At 40.2% G+C, this 21542-nt stretch overlaps 1 long non-coding RNA gene across 9 annotated transcripts in view; it reads right to left on the bottom strand.

Moving 5' to 3' along the window:
• Window positions 1-21542, bottom strand: part of LOC148109061 (uncharacterized) — a 229516-nt gene that overhangs the window by 131098 nt on the left and 76876 nt on the right. For all 9 annotated transcript variants that reach the window (XR_015726481.1, XR_015726484.1, XR_015726485.1 and 6 more), the window contains exon 3: window positions 17560-17701. This is a non-coding gene — a long non-coding RNA (uncharacterized LOC148109061). The remainder of the gene's footprint in view (window positions 1-17559; window positions 17702-21542) is intronic.

Raw genomic sequence — 21542 nt, 5'->3', positions numbered from 1 at the left:
AGAGACTGCCTTGTCAGACGAAGTATGTGGAACAGAATATAACCTTATCTCGCTGTAAAGGTCATTGCATAACAGCATGTGCGGAAGAGCAGCCCTTTATCACCCCTTCGGTTAAGGAGACAGGAGCGTGCTCTTGGGCAGCTGCGCTCTCTGAGTCCCCACACCCGTCTCTGACGATAGAGTTCTGGCGTCCTGCATGGAGTTTATCAGTTGTTTTATCAGTTGCTAATCTTACTGTCCTTTCTCTAGCCATCATTCATCTCCTTGTAATTTCCAGCTTCGAATTGCCGGTGGTTTTGGAAACCATTCATGCCCAGTGAACCTGTGATACACGAGTCCGTCTATGAATGTATGAATGCATGAATTTATGAATTATGAATTTATGAATGTACGTATACATACCCCTTTCCACGAAGGATTTGTGACAGCTTTTTTAAAGCACCCGGTTTAAAAGGTAATGATTTTTCAGAGAATTGGAATGAAAGGAAAATAAGAATAAGTAAATAACAAAGGCAAGAGTGGTACCACATACAGACCACATCCCCTGTAGCCCTCTATAATTGCTGGCCCCGGGGAAACAAATGGAGCTCTAAGCTTCTTGGAAGTCATAGCAAAGATGAAAAGGTAATCAATGAACTGCCAGTTCACAATGCTCAGAAAATAAAAACAAGCCAGCTATTCAGAAAAATTACCACCACTCCTGACGTGAGGACCTAAGAGAATGTTTTTGTGTGATGTTCATAAAAACGATGATACAAGATAGAACACGTAGCATCGTCAATGGCATTCTGACAATGGTTAGTGTAATACATTTCAAATAGCTTCTTTAAAAATCCCTTAATAGAAGCCAAAAGCAAATATCCAAGTAAAATAAATATGCAAAGTAAGAGTGAAAGCAATTGGACTGAGGAACTATGAGACTCTCACTAAGCCACATGCACAAACTTTAATATATGAAGTTTGTGATAACTATTTTCCTTGAGTAAAGGTTGCTGGCACCTACTTCCTAATTGATGGCCGTATTCCAGATATGTAGGTTTATAAGCATTTATACATATTTTATGGGGAAATCTATTTCTTTTAGGAACTATGTCTTTAAAAACCATTCTATACTGCTGGCCATTAGATTTAGTTAGTTCTCAGTTCCGGCCTGGTTGCTATCATTATTTTATGAGAAGGGACGAAGAAATCTTATCATTTGCATACTCTTTATAATCTTCAGCTTCCAAACCTTCAATAAAAAGATAAGATTGCCTCATTTTTAACGGAAATTTCTAAATCTGTAAATTAGCAAAGTGAATTGAATAAAGACATACTCTAATTCACACACTAACTTGGAGATATTCTTTCATTATGAGCCCTTCTCTGAAGTGAATTTAATCAAAGTTTATTCAGTGAATTTCAAAGAAAATCCACCAGCTCACTTTACCTTCCATTTAGGTCCCTAACAACGGGATTTGAGGACTGCTCCTCACTTTAATTCTTTCGTTGTGCGATGCCTACTGTATGTAGAGAATGTTTGCAAGTTTGGATTCTCTGAACAACACAATGAATTCCCTCTACCAGACCACAGCACAATTGCTCGGCTATCAAGTAAAGCTTTTTTATCCCGCTGAGTTCAAAGTTCAAAATTTATTTCTTAGCTTAATGCAATGCTAGTGCAAGTGTGTTTAATATATTCATTCTAAATGCCATCAGAGGACGGTGGTGTCAACATTTTGGCTTTGTTTGGACAGCTTTTGTGCAAGTGCAAACACTGAGTGTATGAAATCTAATGAGATTAGGCGCTTACTACAAAATTAAAGGCAGGCGACTAGACTTCAAAGACATTACCGCAGTGCAAATCCCTTACTATGGTTCCTGGGCCATTTCAGCAAACTGAAGTTTGAGAATCACCTTTACCAAAAGATTTTCTTCATAGCAACCCTTTATTAGAAGACTTGATATTAAATACCTCCTAAAGAGTACACGTGTTTTAGTTGTTGTGTTTTTTAAAATCATCATTAAAGAACACTATAATTAAGGAGGATGAAATAGAATCAAGACAAGTAAGAATTAACCAACAGGTCTTTCAGACCCAGCATTAAACACGAATCCTTTAAAAGTTGTGGATTTTGAGTGTGGTACTGTTTTGTTTTTGCGAAAATATAGAAAACAACAAAAGAAATTTGACCTCGTCACAACATGATAATGAATCTTCTGATTTTTTTTTCACATAATTAACATAATAAGGGCTTACCATGTCCCAGGCACTGTTCTAAGTGATTTGTACATAGTAAATTAATTCCAACCACAACCTTATGAGACTGCTAATATTATTAGTACCAATTTACAGATTAGAAAACTGAAGCTTACTGAAATTAAACTGTGGTTTATTAAACTAGAATAATAGACCCAGGGGAGAGTATAGATACATGCTGAAAAATTGAGCTAAGAACCTTGTTTCTAATCACAAGCATTTTTCACTTCAAACAAGAGATACAAAGGACCCACCAAAGAAAGGACAATAAACAAGTCCATATCACCTAAGAATCCTGGGCCTAAACCAGATTATAAAAAAGGACATGCAAGCTTCCTTATGGCACTCCAGGGATAACATGGTTAGGAAGAAGAAAAAATCAGAGAATGACTATAAGCCTTCCCACTTGCAGGGGAAATGGAGGAGAAATGGAGAGATGAATAGAGGAGGGTGCTACTGCAGATGTCCCCACTCTAACAAACCCACAACCAAGTGTCTAGAACTGTCGATGGTAGTAAAAGGCTAGTTGGAAAAAACGTTTGGGGAAAGCAATAACTTCAGTGTGGGGATATCACTTCTAGGTTGAATCATACAGAATAGTTTTTGAGGGGCGCCTGTGTGGCTCAGTTGGTCAAGTGTCCAACTCTTGGTTTTGGCTCAGGTCATGATCTCAGGGTCGTAAGATAGAGCCCCATGTTGGGCTCCACACCCAGAGCTTAAGATTCTCTCTCTCCCTCTGCCCCTCCCCCTTCTCTTTCTCTCTCTCAAATAAATAAACAGATCTTTAAAAAATAAAAATAAAAAATGAAATAGTTTTGACCATTTTTTTACCTACTAAATTGGTTGCAGGCTGGCTGTCGTATTGAGACCCTTAGATGCAACTCAAGGTTTTGAGATATTCAGGTCTGGAGGCTTCTGATAATAGCATGCTACACTGGACAGATGCTTGGTACAGTAGGAACTCCATATATGGATTTATGCATCATCTAGACACAGCTGATAATCTGAAGCCAAGTCAGAGGTTGCATTTCCAAAAGTAGAAAAGTAGAGGATTTCCAGGGTTACTCAGAGTTAAAAGAGAGAAAGAAGTCAGTAACGTGTGAGAGTAAGACACTGCATCATGACTAATGTTAGGCCAGAAATAATTGATATTTCTGGAGTCAAAATCGAAACAAAAACTTTGAGTACAGACAAAAGATGACCATAGTATAAATGATTTCTAGCAAATGGCAGATGGCAAGGGCTGGGGATACAGAGAATGGATGGTAAGGAAATATGGCTATAAAAAGTATATACACATTTCATCAGTTTACTCTTGAGAGGAAGATAAAGATGCGTTTTTTCTTTATTAATTGGATGACATCATAAATAAAAAGGAGTGAAGACCCCTTGGTACTTTCCCAAAGACAAAAGAGACCCAGGTGTTTTACCAGCAAGAAAAAGAAATAGATGACAGTGCAGCAGTGAGTACCCAAGAGCCAAGGGTGAGAGCCCAGGATCTAGTAAATGAGACAAGAGAGCCCTCACCTAATGAGTAATCACAGCCCTACAACGGATGGAAATACTGGTGGGTGACTAGGGGTCCACAGGAGGAGGACTATTTCTGCTCGTGGTAACTTTGTGGTTCAGAAACTTTAAGAAAAAATTCTGATAGACGTTTTCAGTAAGAGAAATCTGCCCTTATCCTCAGGCAAGCATGTTCACAGAAACATTATGATTGCTAATGTCCACTAGGAGATCTCGTTCCTGTGTGCATGTGAACAACCGAAGACTGATCAGACGGAGTGCAGGGGGAATCAAGTCTTAACGGTCTTCCTGCACGTGGTGGGATTAGCCTCTGCTAGGAGAAGACCAAGAGTTTAAGAAGTCATTGGAAGTTGTAAAAATTCAGTGACGTTGCTTCAAGAGAAACTCATAAAGGACAAACAGCAAATGATGTGTCAGCACCCAAAAAGACAGACACTGAGCAAGATAATTTATCATATCACCAAACTTTATTTCTACCATTTCTTATCCCCACCTCATGTTACTTACATTCTGTCATACATGCATGCACGCGCGCGCACACACACACACACACACACACAGAAACTTATAGGGCAGGGATTTTGTATTCATACTTCTGTTTCTCAAAAGACCCAGCACAGTGTCTTGCACATGGCAGACATTTAATAAACATATTAGATGAATGGGGTGAATTTCTAATAGGTTATGAGCTTTGAGAGTTAGAATTTATAACACAACAGTTTAAAAATACTTTAAATGACTGATGAAAACGAGAATAATAATTATAACTAACACTTATAGAATACATACTATAGGCTCTATTTTTACACAGATTATCTTTCAAGATTTTATTTCTTTATTTATCAGAGAGAGAGAGCACAAGCAGGGGGAGCAGCAGGCAGAGGGAGAAGCAGACTCCCCGCTGAGCAGGGAACCCGATGCGGGACTCCATCCCAGGACACTGGGATCATGACCTGAGCTGAAGGCAGATGCTTAACCAACTAAGCCACCCAGGCATCTCATACACAGATTATCTACTTTATTCTCCATAATAATCCTAAAAGGTAGAGACTACAGTTATTGCCCTTTTACAGATGAGAGAAATGAGGCTTCAAGAGGTTTATGGTAGTACAAGGATTTAAACTTGATGTTTTCTCAAAATCATTATGTATCTAAAATGCTTGGCCAAATGCCAGGCTTCTGTGATATTGTACACAGGCAGACGCTATAGTACGACACAGGTCTCAATACGACAGCCAGCCTGCAAGCCGGCATACCTAACAACCACATAACAACTACATAACAACCACATAACAACCTCCGAGGCACTCCACCTCTCTATTTCTTTATCTGTGTAATAAGAAATTGGACAAGATCTTTAAAGTACCTTCCAGGTCTGAACTTCTACAGCTTTAGACCTATTCTTAATAACAGAATTAAAGGTGGTTAGAATTCTTGCATCATTTTAGTTGGTTAATGCCAGAAAGGACTGATAATCATAGTATTTGTAAAACTGAAAGGGGTTTGTAAAAGTGTAAAAGGCTTTGGAAAGTTAGTTGCTAGTCTTGGAATTTGTCTTCAACCGTGGGCAACTATTTATGTTACCAAGAGAAAATAAAGCAAAAATTCTATAACATTTTCTTTTTTTCATTTGTCTTAACTAGCAACGTGCAATAAAAGTAGCCAGGTAAGATAGTATATAATGTCATTCTTACCATATTCTCAGGAGTGAGACAATCACAAATGAAATAAAACTTGAGTGTTCTGATAGCAAGTATGAGCACCTTCTCCCTAAACCACCATATGAATTCAGTGGTATAACTTTACAGTTTCTCTAACAAGAAAGCATGCATTTTTAAAGCATGAGGGACTCGAATGACAACGATATTTTATTTTATTTTATTTTATTTTAAATATTAACGTATTTATTTTAGAGAGAAAGAGACAGTGTGAGCATGGGGAGGGGCAGAGGGAGAGAGAGAATCCCAAACAGACTCCAAGCTGAGCATGGAGAAGGATGCAGGGCTTGAACCCAGGACCCTGAGATCATGACCTAAGCTGAGACCAAGAGTCGGACACCTAACTGACCGAGCCATCCAGCTGCCCCAACAATGGTGTTTTAAAACATAACACCAGGGGCGCCTGGGTAGAGCAGTCGTTAAGCGTCTGCCTTCGGCTCAGGGCGTGATCCCAGCGTTCTGGGATCAAGCCCCACGTCAGGCTCCTCTGCTAAGAGCCTGCTTCTTCCTCTCCCACTCCCCCTGCTGTGTTCCCTCTCTCGCTGGCTGTCTCTCTGTCAAATAAATAAATAAAATCTTTAAAAAAAAAAAAAAAAACATAACACCAAACCCCCATTAAACGACATCCTCCCAGCCACTAGAAGGCAGAGGCACAATATGTTATCCCCTAAATATAAAATGATCTTGTTTATACCTGGATGGGAAAACATGTTTATCACTCTTAGGCTCGTCAGAGACCATTGCATTTTCATTTGAAAAGAAATGGACGGGTGGATTCTGTTTAGTTTGTCCAAGGAAAAAAATATCTTCTTCAAACACAGAAGTGCCCCCAAAGACAAAGTTCTTCGTTCCTAATGAGAACAAAGAATTTTAACTGTGCCATAGTTTTGGTGTTTCTTTACAGCAACTCCCTGTATACTGATTACACCTAAAGTGTATTAAGGTAGGATGTCATCATTGTCGTCAAGCAGGAAACTGTTATCCTTGTTTCTCTCCTTTGGGCCCCCCAAATAACTTAGTCTGGCCCAAACCTCCAGTAATGCAACAATTTCTCTTCAGGAATTCCAAAGCGTTTTTAAAACTATAGATTACTTTCCTGCTCATTAATAGAAGAGGAAATCCTGTCCTTTAGTCAATGTCACAGAAAAGCATTTGGTGAATCACCATAAAACACAAGAAAATATGTAATGACTTCTCAATTTCAGAAATTACTTAGCACTTTACTTGCAGTTCAACACATAGGGAATTATTTGCAGAAGAGAATAAGAACAAGAGGTAGATTTTCTCAAGTTAGCAGATGGGAAGCAGGGAGAGTGCACACCACTCCTTTGTGTGTGTGTGTGTGTTAATTTAAAGGAAGTCTCACTTTCACAGGAAAACCACCCGCGGTAGTAAAGATGATGACTCTGACCTACCAGGTTGGCAGTTGGGTTCAGATTCTTGGGAAACCAGTCTCTGTGGTTCACCTCACTGCCTGATAATGACAGGCCCCTGCCTTACCCTCAGCCCTGAGAAAGAAAAAAATCAACACTAAAAATAAGAAGAAAAGGGGAGTAATGTTCTTGCCAATGCTAGTAGCCAGGAGGCCTAGAAAGAGGCCACTGGATACCCTACTATTTATTGACCATTTCCACCCATAGGAAGCTGGGCTGAGCGCTTGCCAAAGGGAAAGAAAAAATAAAAATGTTCTCCATCCTTCCTGTTTACATTAATAGAACAGAGTCACGTACATCATTCCAACTCTATTATTTTCGCCTTCTACATAGAATAGTTTCTTTTTAGGTCAAAGTTTTTAAGAAAAAGAATTTTAAATTGTATCTTCAAGTTTTATACCCCTACCTTTCATCTATCTTTTACTTTTCTTCTGTTACTCAACTGAATTTATGGAAATAAAAGACTGTTTTCACCATCTTATCTAAGGGAGTATGTTTTCTTATTTTAATGGACATAAGTTAAACAACTAGAAGTTCCCTTAGCCTGATATTCCAGAGTGAACCAGCTATTTATTGAGATAGAGTTTACACATTAAAAAAAAAAAAAAACAAAAAACAAAAAACAAAAAAAAAAACACTTCTTCCCGCAGGGAAAATAAGGTCAAATTCCGAGGATAAGAAACCATAATAAATTTAACTTTACTGCAGAAGCCAGTGGTTTGAGGAAAGCTCAAACCCAATCCCCAGTCCGCTAAATCATTACATCTTTAAAACAAAGAAACTAAACAGTATATTTGATACACAATTATTTGTGTACTTCTCTGAGAAGGAATTTTACCAGATGAAAGGGTTCCCCTAAAATCAAAAGAACCTCACTTATAGCTTGTAAAGCCTGCAAGGAGATGGGGTGCTGTCATGGGGAACTCTTTTTTTTTTTTTTTTCACTTGTTGTATACACACTTGAACTCGCTCCCCATGCCCTGTCCCCAGTCTCAGGGACTCCACATCACAGCCTTTTCTCGGCTGCTGCCAAACTTCCAGACCCCTGCTTCCTGGAGGCTTTCATCACTCTGTTCCCTCAGCCCAGATAGGCCTTTCCTCCTCCTTTACCCACTCCCTTTGCATCTCCAACCCTATCTTGTTTTTCTTGTTTTGGTGTAAATGTCACTTCCTCAGGAAATTCTTCTCTGAATTCCCAGTCCGTATTAAATCCCATCCTCCCGCCGCCCTCACCCCCACTCCCCACCATTATTTGCTCTCATGCCCGTATGTTTCATAGCCCTTAAGACATTTGTGATAAATTAGTTCTCTGTGTAATCATATATTTAATGGCTATGTAATTTTTATGTAATGCCTGCCTTCTGCACTTAATAAACTCCAACACAGCGGGGGCCGTATCTTTCTCGTGGCTGCTTGCGAGTAATGTAAATACTCAATGAACTGCTCTGAATGAGTGACTAAAGTTTGGCACGAAATATTCCTCACCATCCTATCCATATCATTTTTTATTTTCTGGGAACCCTAGAGAATAGGACTGGGAGTTTTTTTTATCAGAAATCATCCTATTTGAAGCAATAGCGTTAAAAAAAGGAAAACAGTCCATGAATCTCTGATCTACCAAGAAAGAATGGCAAGTAAAGTAAACCTTGTCAGACAGAGGGGCACTGATTGGAATGGATGATAAAGCTAGAAAGGCCAGCTGGGGGTGGGAGAGCCAGATTATGGAGAGTTAAATTCAAACTTTAATATATCAGAAACAATCTAAATCATTTGCATAATAAAGTGACATGATGAGGTTGTGAGATTATCTCAGAGGCAAAATGCAATATTGATTCAAAGGGTAGAAGTTGAAGGCAGCAACCAATCCAGAAACTAAAATAATCTAGTTTTGATGCAAATAAGATCTCAATTATTATGGCAGGAGTGGCAACATGAAAGACTAGATTATGAGATCAAGAAAGGAGGTTTGATAAGACTGGGTGAGGGAAGAAGGCTCAAAATTCTTAGAGACATCAAGCCCGATGGAATGGAGTGGGGTCCATCATAAAGAGGTCTTCCCTCTGTTCTCAATTCTCTGGGTGACCTCAAACAGATCACCTAACCTCCTCAGCCTCATCTTCTTCATCTACAAAATGGAAAGTCTGGACCAGATGATCAGCAAAGTTTAGCATTCTCTGAATTCAGCTATTCACGGAAACCAGGGAGTCAGCAAGGGTCATGGGTTGGGCAAACAAAAGAATGTGTTTCCTGTTGGACATGTCGAGCTGGAGATAAAGTCAGACAAGCAGAGAAAGATCTCTGTCAGGCACTGGGAATACAGGACAGCTAAGCCTCAAAGAAAAGCAGGCAGATTCTAAAGTCAGGGTTCTCAAGGTTTAGTTAAAGTGATGGGTATGAATAAAATGGCAGAGGGCAGTTGTGAACGGACAGGAAGGAGTGGCCAACTCAGAGCCTCTCTAGTCCAGGGAACCCCAACCTCAGGTTGCTTGTGGCCATACATCTCCCCTGAGGGGAAAGGGATTCATTACCATTCCAGGACAGAGCTTCTGATCCCATCGTACACTTGCGCCTTCTTTCACTCTACTGGTGGTGAATTGTCACTGATAAGCAAGGTGGGAAGCAAAGGTGCAGAGAACTTGCATTCCCTGTTGCTTCCTGTGTCAGGTAGAGAAGCCCTGGAGTTGTGTGGCGAAGGCAAAAAGACTCTGTGGCCTCTAGTGGTCTCCACTAAAAAGCCGTTTAGCTCTGATGCCCTCCCTCTGTGGAAGCTCCCCTTCCAAGACCACTGCAGAATTACCCCAAGGCCACCCAGCCCACAGTGCGAGAGCAGACTGCACAGCATGGGTGTAATGCTTCAGTGGCATTCCTGGGAAGAGAATCCTGGTCCCCTGCCTTTCGATCCAGTTTTCTTTCCCAGTGATCATCCCACCTATTAAAAGCATATGTGCTACACCTTTAAAATTCTCTTTGCCCTTAACTGTGAATAGTGTTTCATTGTCCGCTGTCATCCTACCAGAGAGGGAGTTTTGTTCAGTTGGACAAAACTTGCACCCTTGAGCAGCTGCGAGCTCAGTTTCCTCAGTGATCCGGGGCAGGCGAACACTGCCAAGGGCATGACTGTATATTGGTTCTCCTTGAATTGCATATAGGAATATTGTTGCTATGTGGCCTGAGCCAAACAATCCGAGTCACCTGACATCCTCCATCCAACATTTAGGAGTCATCAAACTTAATTTCCCCTTTGTGCAATAAAACACCAAGAGGAAGCTTTAATAGATTGTATTATGTAACGGTTCTATAAAAATAGCAGGCCAGCACTGGAGCACTTCCTTCCTGGGGCCCAGTAACCTATGCTGAAAGGATACACACTGGTTGCCTGGGCAACCATGAGAGATGACACTAGGGAAAAAAACAGCAACAAAAGGACCATTTTTTGGCTCAGTCAAATGAGGTCTGGCTTCAAGCTTGTGATACAGTGAATACAGACAGCCCAGCAAAGAGAGAGGAACCAGTTAGCAATTCTACTCAGGCACCAGTAGCCCTGCAAAGCTGCCCCTGCTTTCAGTTTCCCCCCTTTTGTTTTTTTTAAAGAGGAAAAAAAAAGAAAAAGACCTTCCCCTAGTAATTTCATTTTTAATTTAAAAAAGCAAAATTGTTGATGGGAGTTGATCTCTGGCAACCGGTAAACAACGTTTATTCTACTTTTTCCTTTCTCTTCTCAGGAGCTCAAAAAATAATTTCAGTTACATGCAATTGTCTTTTGTTTTCTCCTGGTATGTTTGGGATCTGATTACGCAGGAAGCAACTGGTTTAATGGCAATAACCTTTATAAACAACCTCTAAATAAAAAAATAAATCAGGGACACTCAAGCAATAACTCATTTTAAAAGTGAATAATAACCATTTCTGGGATCCCTCCTCACAGCAGACATCAAAGGACTTTGTTTTAATGGACTATAATCTCCTCTCTCCTGCTGTCCTGAATTAGAACCCCTACATTTTATTATCATCATTACCATCATCATTATTATTGCCTCACAAAACCGACTGCCATTTTAATTTCAGAAAACTGGTTTTCCCGATATACTGAGAAGAGTGGCAGAAGCTTCCTAAGTTCCTGACTTGCACCTCAATGTTTTCCTTTTTATAAGAGGAAATGGGCCCTCAAGCATTTACAAACATGATTTGGAACCTCCGGAAAAAATAAAACCAAGGATGAATCAAAAGGGATTAAGTTCAGACCTCTAATTCAGAGCCCCATCAGTAGTTCTTTCAACGTGATTCTTGAAATCAGTGCTCATAAGTATGTGATGCACTTTTTATCCAAAAGAGCTGTTATGTCCTCATATGGTAAATAATTTATTTCGCGATTAGGTACTCTGCACAAAGCAGGCACCCTCTGATCAAGTGGGAACGAAATCTGTGAAAGCAAGTGGTAAAGCATTATGTAAACGTAAACTGCTGGGATTATGATGAGCCTGCGAACCGCTATGTTGGAAGAAAGAAAGCCAAAAAAAATTAACTCCGTATTCTTCAGAAAAATGTCTTCTATCTGTCCTGTCTCTTCGGGCTCTGTTCCTACCGCCTGCTGCCCCGCATCGGATCGTTCAAATCCTCACAGCCTCTTGTAAGCATGCGCCTGCTTGGCAATTCTCTAATATTAAGACTGTCTTCACAGACAGAAGGGAAATGGAGATTAGAAATGATTCATTTCTTTTTATCAATGTATGCTGCCAAACTCAAGATTCTAGTCTCTGAAGAGTCGCATTTAAGGCAAAATTCCAGCCTCTACCATAAAGTCAGTCAAATCATCTCTATATACCACATCTGGGTCTCCCACAGATGGATTTAGAGATAGACTAATCCTTAAACATCGGATGCTGTTGAAACACAAAACATCCTTTATTATCCAAGTTACAAACTTCAGGCATAAGTCCTTTAAGACCTAGTACCCTGTATCTTCGGAGAAAACATGCCCAGAATGCATGTGCCTTAAAGTTACTCAGCCTTATTTTCCTTTTGTGCTAAGGTTTTTGAAACCAACAGGATTAAGTTGCAGATAGTTGGGTGTTATCCAGATCTTTATTTTGACTCTAAAAAAGGATTGAAAAAGGCTTTGATGAAATGGACATAGTGTTAGCATTCGATAGGAGCTCAACTGCAGGGGAGAAGCCTGTCTTCAAGGAATAGAACAGTGTATTTTGGTTGGTTTTCTGGCCTGTGATTTCAATTTACTGACGCTTAAGTACATGGCACAAAATAAAGAGTACAGGAGTTATAAAGCTTGGTGAATGTCATTAAATCTATAAATCCTTTTCAGTTATTGAAGAAATACTAAATAAAATTAAGTGAGGATAAATGTTTCCCAAGCTTCAATTCCCAATTTAGCATCTTGTCTAATTGCTTCCCGCGTGGACTATGTCGATAAGAATAATGATGTTAATCACATGGTCATTCCGTTGAGAGGTTACAAAATAGGGTGCTGCGGTATTTCTTCTGGAGGAACAGTATGTAATAAAGTACGCGATAAAGTACCAGTACTCACTGAAGTTTGCTGTCCCTCCTTGAAGGAACTCACAGTCTAGATTGGGTTTTAACACAGAAACTCACACAAAGATAACTACCACCACCAGGGACTCGGTAAGCACTAAAGAAGTACCATGGGTAACAAATGCCAAGGGAGCTTTTCAGATAACAGAGATCTTTGCGGCCTGGACAGCCCAGGGAAGGCTTCACAGAGGAGCAGGAACAGAGACTATGCTGAGAAAACAGAGAGAATTCAAGCACAGGGAGGGAAGGGAGACTGAGAAGGGAGAAGGCAAAACCAAAGGGGGCCAGATGCTAACACTCAGAGCACAGAGTGCTGTGGGTAAACCGAGTGTTTGGAGGTGAAAATAGCGGGCTTGGAGGAGAGAAAGGCTAGAAGAGAGAAAGGCAGGGAATGGTATTGTTTGGATTTATAGGAAAGAAAATATAGATCATTCAACATGTAATATGGAGATACAAGAAAACCTAGGCGTCATTTTCATGTGATTTGGGGCAAGACTCAACCTCTGCTTGCCTCAATTTCTTTGCCTATAAAATGAAGATCATAATATAGTAATAATGACACCAACGTACAATGCATTAAATGGATATAAAGCTTTCATGTTAGCCAGGACCCCCAGTTTACATTTTAATTTCATCTAATATCCCATTTCTATGTTGATTTATTCAGTCTCAAGTTGTGACATCCATTTGGTGAGACTAGATACCCCCAAACCAGCCATGGCTATGTCTTTTTAGAAGATCAACTGAGGGGCGCCTGGGTGGCTCAGATGGTTAAGTATTTGCCTTCAGTTCGGTCATGATCTCCAGGTCCTGGGATCGAGCCCCATGTCTGGCTCCCAGCTCAGCAGGGAGTCTGCTTCTCCCTCTGCCTCTCCCACTGCTTGTGTGCTCTCTGTCTCTTTCTCTCAAATGAATAAATAAAATCTTAAAAAAAAAAAAAAAAAAGATCAACTGAGGGGAAGGGGGAAAAAATCAACTGAGGAGTTGAAGCCAATACATTCTCCCCATTGGCCAGTAGGAGGGAAGAGGTGCTGCCAGAGTACGGCTAGGTCCGAATTGAGTCAGTCCCTGGAAGAGATCACACAATTTACCCACTGACATTCTCATCCGAGGGCGGCCAGGAGGAGAAAAGGGTTATGGGGTCCAGATCAGAGGGTACCCCCGCTGGCACCTTCTTGTCCCCATGGCCAGACAGCCCTCCGACTTACTGTTTGACATTCCTGATCAAATGCGTCAAAGGTGGTGGGTGCCTGGAACATGGACTCCAGTTTTGTGGGCTCCTGGAATGGCTCTGACAGCAGCAGCAGTGACTCACTTTCCAACCTTGGCACTCTGTCAAGAGCCCCACAGTACAGAAGAGTCCCTTCACCCATTTCTTCCAGAGCATCTTGATTTTTAGTAATGCCTCTCTCATCCCTGTTGCACATCAAGCCATAGACTCATGGAACCGCTTACTTGTGACCCACTTCGTTTTGTTTACTTAAAGATTGTTTTTGTGACTTTTAGAAAGCCATGCTTGCATCTGGGATTTGTAATTCTAAGTCAGAGAAAGACAGTTGTTATGTATTGTTTAAAATTTGTTTAATAAAAAGGAATTTCTTTGAAAACATCAGGCCAAGCTTATGATGTAAATTTACTGTCTGTAAATTTACAGTGTAGTGACAGAAACTATAACACAGTATGTTAATTGATCAGTGTTGTAAGAAACATTCACTACAGCAATGAAAGAGTATATGGTGTTTTGTTTAAAAGACATTAATTCAAGATGAGAAATAAGATGTTTTTCATTTGCGTAATTTTCCCTTTTATGGTGTTTTTTTTCTTTTTTATCCATCTATATTTACTGATTTTACTATAACAAATAAAAATGTCTTACATGATTAGAAATGTAGAAATGATGACTTCAGACTAGCCAGCAGGTGATTTTCAACTGAAAATTTCATTTCTCAACGCCAAAGATCTTTCCTAGCCCTTCCTGCAGATCTAGAAAGGTGACTTCAGATACGTTTCTGAAGCTGAGCAAGCCCAAGTCTGATATGATAGACTCTTCTCTTTCTGATCCATTTAACATCTTGTAAGACTCATCAGAAATTACTCTCAGCTTTTGACTCTGGTCCTTTAGAAAAGGAAAGGTGAAGCTTTAAAGGAGCACTTTTCTTAAGTTCACAGTTCACATTCTCATAGGGCTCAGGGAAAAAGACAGCAGGTCTTTTCAGAGACCTCACCTTGGTTTTGTGTTATGTAAATTCTACCTAAGTAGAATTTCCTAGTACAAAGCAAATCCAGGGACTTGAAACCTATGTTGCTCCCTAGCATCAGGGGAAAAGCCACTTGGAATAGTATTCTAACCACCTATTCAGTAAAACATTACTGAGGATCTATGCTGATCGCTGTGGGGAAAGGCAGGCAGAGAATACATCCCCACTCTGCCTCCAAAGAGCCTAGGCCATAGAAGGACAGATAAAACTTGAAACGTACCCTACCATAAGAAAATTGTCCAATGACACAAGCATGGTGTGGCCATCATTAATGCCTTTCCCTGATGTTTCTAGGCTACAATCTTCTGAGCATTTGGTAGGATTACTCTTTCCTGCCCCTTTGAAGTTAGCTGTGGCCATGTGATTTGCTTTAGCTAATGAAATATGAGACAAAGTGATGGGCATCACTTCCAAATAGAAGGTTTAAGAACCAACACACAATTGGGGCTCCTGGGTGGCTCAGTTGGTTAAGCATCCAACTGTTGATTTAGCCTCAGTCATGATCTCTGGGTCGTGGGATTGAGCCCTGCGTTGGGCTCTGCACTCGGCGGAGGAGCCTGGTCTAAGATTCTCTCTCTCTCTCTCTCTCCCTCTGCCCCTCCCCCACACCGTGCTCGCTCGTGCTCTCTCTCTCTCTCCCCCTCTCTCTTTCTCAGGCTCTCTCTCTCTCTCTCAAATAAATAAATAAACAAACAAACAAACAAATAAATAAAAGAACCAACAAAGGATTCACTACATCTCCTTCTTCCTGCCACAGTGACCTGTATTATTCCAGTCAGCGAAGGCTCTGGCAACCTTGAATATGAACAATGTGAAACAGAGTTCTGCCAGCCTGCGACGGACACGTAGTGTGGGAAAGAAATAAAATTGTCTGGTTTTAAGGCAGTAACAATTTGGGGTTGACTATTCCTGCAACATAACCTAACTCATCCTAATTAATACACAGGAAATTCACAAACGTTATGTTCTACACTCTTATTATCTCTATTTTACAACTAAAGGCACTGAGTCATAAGAAAAGAAGCTCATCCATGGTAGGTCACATGGGGATTGTTATACCTATACTCATTTTATGTTTAAGGAAACTGAGCCTTACATATGAAGTGACCTCCTAAGTTCACACAGTCAGTAAGTAAAAGACTCAGTGCTCAAACATGTTCTCTTTTCATAATGCCTTGCAGTAAGTGGTTGTGGCCAAACATTATGAAAAGAGAACATTTTTGACCTAATAGAGGCAGCTTTCAAGGAACTAGGATCTGCCATGGGCTCAGAATGATCAAGTTTGTTAAGAATGAAAGGGCTGGAAAAACAGCATTACCCACAGGTGGAAGTGTAAGAAGACCATTTAGCAACACTGGATCCAGGTCCAGATAGAAGGGTAGTGGGAGAGGATTCAGAAAAGGCAGACTGGGGACAGTTTATATAAATCTGTGAGTGTCATGCTTAGGAGTTTTATCTGCAGGCAACTGGGAGACGTCAGCTGACTTAATGAAAATGGTGGTTCAGCATATTAATTTAGCCACATCTCTCAGTGTAGACCAGAGTCAACAGGGACCAATTAAACCATTCCAGTGATAAGGTTTAAGGGCTTGAATAGCATTTTAGCCTTTGCAATAGACGGGAGAAGAATTCTAGGACGGGGTTCACTGATTGGTGGAGGACAGACAGATGGTAATGGGTATGTACATATCTGTGTTCGGTAGAATGCTGCTTTATAATTGTGCCCATGGGGCTGCAAAATCTGATACTACAGATATTACAAATATTCTATTTTACTAGCAGCCAAGGCCCAGGAATTCTAGAAAAATAGACTAGTGATATAGTCAGGAAGGCATGGATTTTCTTAAAAGATTAGCTTGCACTTACTACTTAAATGACCTTGGGAAATTTGGTTTAATCTTTAAAAATGTCAGTGACTTCATCTTTTAAAATAGAGTTAGTAATACCACCCCAAGGGATCAAACATGCTAGTATATACAAGGACCTTGCAAGGTACCTAGTTCATAGCAGGCACTCAGTAAATATCAGTTTCTTCCATTAGCATTCCAAACTAGATGGAGGTGCATATTATTATGCAATGTTGTTTAATACTCCCCGAGAACCTGCAATGTGGATTTATAAATCTTGAATTGGCAAAAATACTCTGCAAATACTCATTTTTCCCAACGTATTTTTTTCTAAAATCACTTACTACTAACTTAGTATTATTAGCAGTACTCTAAGAATTAAAAATTTTAGACAACACAGTAAAGTTGCTCCTTGACCACTTAGTGACATAGAAAGCGCTGAATTAAGAACCACGAAAGGTCATTAAGCCTTTCCCCAGTTTAGAAGACATCTCATAACAAACATCAACCATCATGAGCAGAATGAGGATCAAAGAGAAGAGGCTAGATGTACTACAGCTCCTTTCAGCTATTCATCCAAGATAATAATACTCAACTGTGGGAAATACTCATCTGTTGTAACTTATGATAACCTGTTATTGCTACCTCCTTACCCAATGTGGATACACGTAAACTTGGGCAGAGAAGCATTTAAAAGAACGGTGATCACAGGATATCAAACAGCCATATAATCACCAACAAAGTGTCTTTTCAAGGAAGCAGTACTTGGGGAAAACAGTCTTTTAATAGCAGAAACACACCAATCCTGGCAGATACTGAAGCCCATGTGCTCAAGAATGAGTCCAGGTTTACATAACAAATACTAAGCAAATACACATTGTAAATATGTTGGGTTCCTGTGCATTTCACTAATTCCCATAATAAAATCATACATAGTTGCTACACACATTTTAGACACTAATTTTGGTACCTACACAATAGACTTACTTTGAAATTCTTCATCACTGTAGGAAGGAATTTCAGAAAGTATGCTGCTGCTGCTGCTGCTGTGTGTTGCTTGGTGCTATCAAATATAACTTTCTTAAAGGCTTGAGAAGTTCTCAGTTTCCAGGGCAATGGCATAAAGTAGCTGCAAGAAATATTACAAGCTTAATTCATTTTTGAGCCATCAATTGACATCGAGGCAAATAATTGGGTAAATAAATATTATATGATTAACATAAATTCCCATGCCAGATAAATTAAATAAATTCCTCACATACATCCCCATGCCAGAAGTGGAAAAAGGCAATCAGTGGTTCTGGAACATTTACTCGAGAGGTTCATCATGTGCATCTTACAAAGTAGAACTGAGCTACGATCTCATCTTTCCTAAGCAGAAGAACCTTGTCTTCACTAGACCTTGACATGTTCCAGAAGGAAGAACCAGGTCACCATATCTTCTGGATACCAAAACGTCACTGCCTAACCACTCTTGTTCACTGTGGCCCAACACTCAGTTAGAAATGGGCGGGATAGTCTACCAGTGTTTCATCCAGACGTTAGTCTCTTCACTACCTAAAGGAATCAACCTGTCCTAACCTGGAATTCAAATGACAGGAAAAACAAAATAGTTCTGAATAGCCAAGCAAGTTATCCAATATCCTTGTGTTTATTAGATACCTAATAACCAGGGGAAGAACATGTTCTTTAAATTGTGAGATTCTTTGGAATAAACCAATTGTGGTTTAATGAGGTTTCCCTGTAGTTCATCTTCATTGAGCTTATTATAAAAGAACATCTGCAAAGAACATCTCTGACTTTCAAGAATCCAACTGTTCTCATCTCTGTCATGTTCGTTGTTTGTTATCACAAGTGTAACATGTTTTTCATAAAAGGTAAGTACAATAAAATTGATTATTCTATAATAACTAAGAAAAGGAATAGGGAAAAATTAAATCCTAGTGGGAAAAAAGATTCTGTCCCACTAATGGCATTATTATTAATAAAGCATGCAAGAAGGAAACCAGAAAATAACTTGTTAATTAGAATTGCTTCCAAGTAAGAATTTTCCAAAGGATATCATAGGCTTCGGTCATGACTGGTTCTTAAATTATATATGTTTACAAGCACTGTGGTATTTTTTAAAGTTTACCAATAACCTAAAAAGCTCAGGGCACATATACAAAAAATAATTTTTAAAATGCCACAACTAAATTAGATTCTGTGGTAAAAAGAAAATCGAAACTTTAACTACCCCATAAAAGAGGAGGAAAGAAAATAACCCAGCTGGATAGTCACAGAATGCCAAACCAAAACTATATACTTCTGTCCCATGCCCTGAATGCCAAAGAACTTGGGATGAAAACAACCACACATAACCACCGTGCCACCTTCTACCTTATACAGCCACACTGTTGGCAGACAAACCCCACACGTGGTGTCCCAGCAATAATCATATGTGTAAGTCTGGTCGACCACTTCTTCAAACATAGGAATGACCTATAGGCTTTATCCCATCTTTTCTGATGAGAGAGTCAATGTTCAGGTCTGAAACTACACCCTAGCCACTTCCTATCCTCAAACACACTGGCCAGCAAAACCTTTGGGAAACGGGCCAAATGGCGATGGAAACCCTACAACTTCAATTTCCTTCACTTCTGGTCCAGTAATTTACCAGAACTGTAACCAAGGAGTGAAATGCACTGGTTTGAGTTCCAACTTTTTTTTTTTTTTTTTTTTTTTTTTTTTGCTTTCCCTCTCCCTACCCTCTGGTAGAGATGGCAATGAACAGTCAAACCTCCAAGAGGCAGGGAGCCAGGTAATAACCATAAGCCATGCTGGATGATCTCCCTTAGATAATCCAGAGACAGCTGTGACTCCTGGAGGAAGCCAAGAACACGAAGCACATAGGCTCCTATAAGACCAGCTGAGCTCCAGCTGGAGGCAAAACCCTTTGTGGAGGAGATCAGGTTGTAGGACTGGATAACCAATAAGACACCTGCATTCTTTTTTTTTTTTTTTTAAGATTTTATTTATTTATTTGACAGAGAGAGAGACAGCCAGCAAGAGAGGGAACACAAGCAGGGGGAGTGGGAGAGGAAGAAGCAGGCTCATAGTGGAGGAGCCTGATGTGGGGCTCGATCCCATGACGCCGGGATCACGCCCTGAGCCGAAGGCAGATGCTTAACCGCTGTGCCACCCAGGCGCCCCGAGACACCTGCATTCTAAATGCCTCTAGTCCTTGTATTTACTTTTTGTAATGCCTATAGTCCTTTTACATATCAGATCAAAGAGCATGGTGTGACACATTTCATCAAAGGCACCTGGGGCAGAGGATACAGAGAAGTAGAGGGCTGGAGAAGCACAGTGAAGAAGTTTCAGTAGTGGACAACCTTTTACATCTACTTTTCCAAAGTATACGAGGAAAATTGCTACTTGATTTGTACTAGATTTATATCATAATAAATACAACAATGTCAATAAAGCTCAAACAGGGCCCCTAGCTTGAGTAGACGGTCAATAAATGATATCCACTGGATTTATTCATTCCACATGCTGACTGAGAACCTACCATCTGCCGGACAGTCTGTTGGACACCAGGATTAAAGAGATTAAAAAAACCTATTTCTTGGGGCACCTGGGTGGCACAGCGGTTAAGCGTCTGCCTTCGGCTCAGGGCATGATCCCAGCGTTATGGGATCGAGCCCCACATCAGGCTCCTCCACTATGAGCCTGCTTCTTCCTCTCCCACTCCCCCTGCTTGTGTTCCCTCTCTCGCTAGCTGTCTGTATCTCTGTCAAATAAATAAATAAAATCTTTAAAAAAAAAAAAAAAAACCTATTTCTTGCCCTCAGGAATCTCTTTAGCCCCCATGATGATAAAGGTCTTCCAGAGCAAAACAAAACCAGAAACATCGTTAAGAGCATGAAAATGGCCAAACTCCAAGACTGTGTGCAATTCAATGTAGAAATGCTTCTGAACAGGTCAAAGGAGGCACTGTCATCACACCATCTTACCGTTGCACATCTTAGCATACAAAGACCATGGCTTTGTTGATTAACATTCCTGATGGTGGAGTACAACCACTTCCTTCCATACTTCATGATACTGTACTATTTCAGAACCAGGAGGAACCTAGAAACATTGACTCTTCATTTCAGAAATGAGGCTCCAAGAAGTAGAGTGGCACACCCAATCTCAAGTGCCTATTAACACATCAAGTGCAAAATAAGGCAGGAGAACTTGGGAGTGAGACAGGAAGGGAAACATATTATTGGCTGAGGGCTGACTATTTTGTCAGACATTATTGTTAGGCTATCAACATCTAATGCTTACAACAAAATACAGCAAGGTGGGTATTATTACCTTGGTGAGGAAACTAAGGCTCAGATAGGTTAAGTGACTTGCCCAAAGCCACACGGCCAATAAAGAGGAAAGCATGTTCATTCAACACCTCACAATGCTATCACAGCCCCCCTTTATCGAGGCTGCTCTTTCTACAACTGGCTCTTTGGAACAGAAGTCAGCTCCCCCTCCTTGGTAGGCTCTTAATTGCTGCTGACGTTGAAACTTCAGGACTGGTGTGATGAAAAGAAAAGAAAAGAAAAGAAAAGAAAAGAAAAGAAAAGAAAAGAAAAGAAAAGAAAAGAAAGAAGGAAGGAAGGAAGGAAGGAAGAAGAAAGAAAGAAAGAAAGAAAGAAAGAAAGAAAGAAAGAAAGAAAGAAAGAAAGAAAGAAAGAAAAGAGAAAAGAGAAGAAAAGAAAGAAAGAAAGAAAGAAAGAAAGAAAGAAAGAAAGAAAGAAAGAAAGAAAGAAAGAAAGGGGGATGAAGGAAGGAAGGGAGGGAGGGAGGGAAGGAAGAAAAAGGAAAATATATTCACTAAAAGTTCGGGATCTTTCCTAATCTAGGAAAGCTGATACTGCTCAGATAACTTCTCTCCCTCACTGTATGCTTCACAAGGTTTTCCACAGAGGTCTAATTCTCATTTT

The sequence above is a fragment of the Ursus americanus genome, chromosome 13 (assembly GCF_024610735.1).
Source record: "Ursus americanus isolate L20-20 chromosome 13, mUrsAme1.1.p, whole genome shotgun sequence".
NCBI lineage: Eukaryota > Metazoa > Chordata > Mammalia > Carnivora > Ursidae > Ursus > Ursus americanus.
This window is presented reverse-complemented; position numbering and strand designations above follow the sequence as displayed.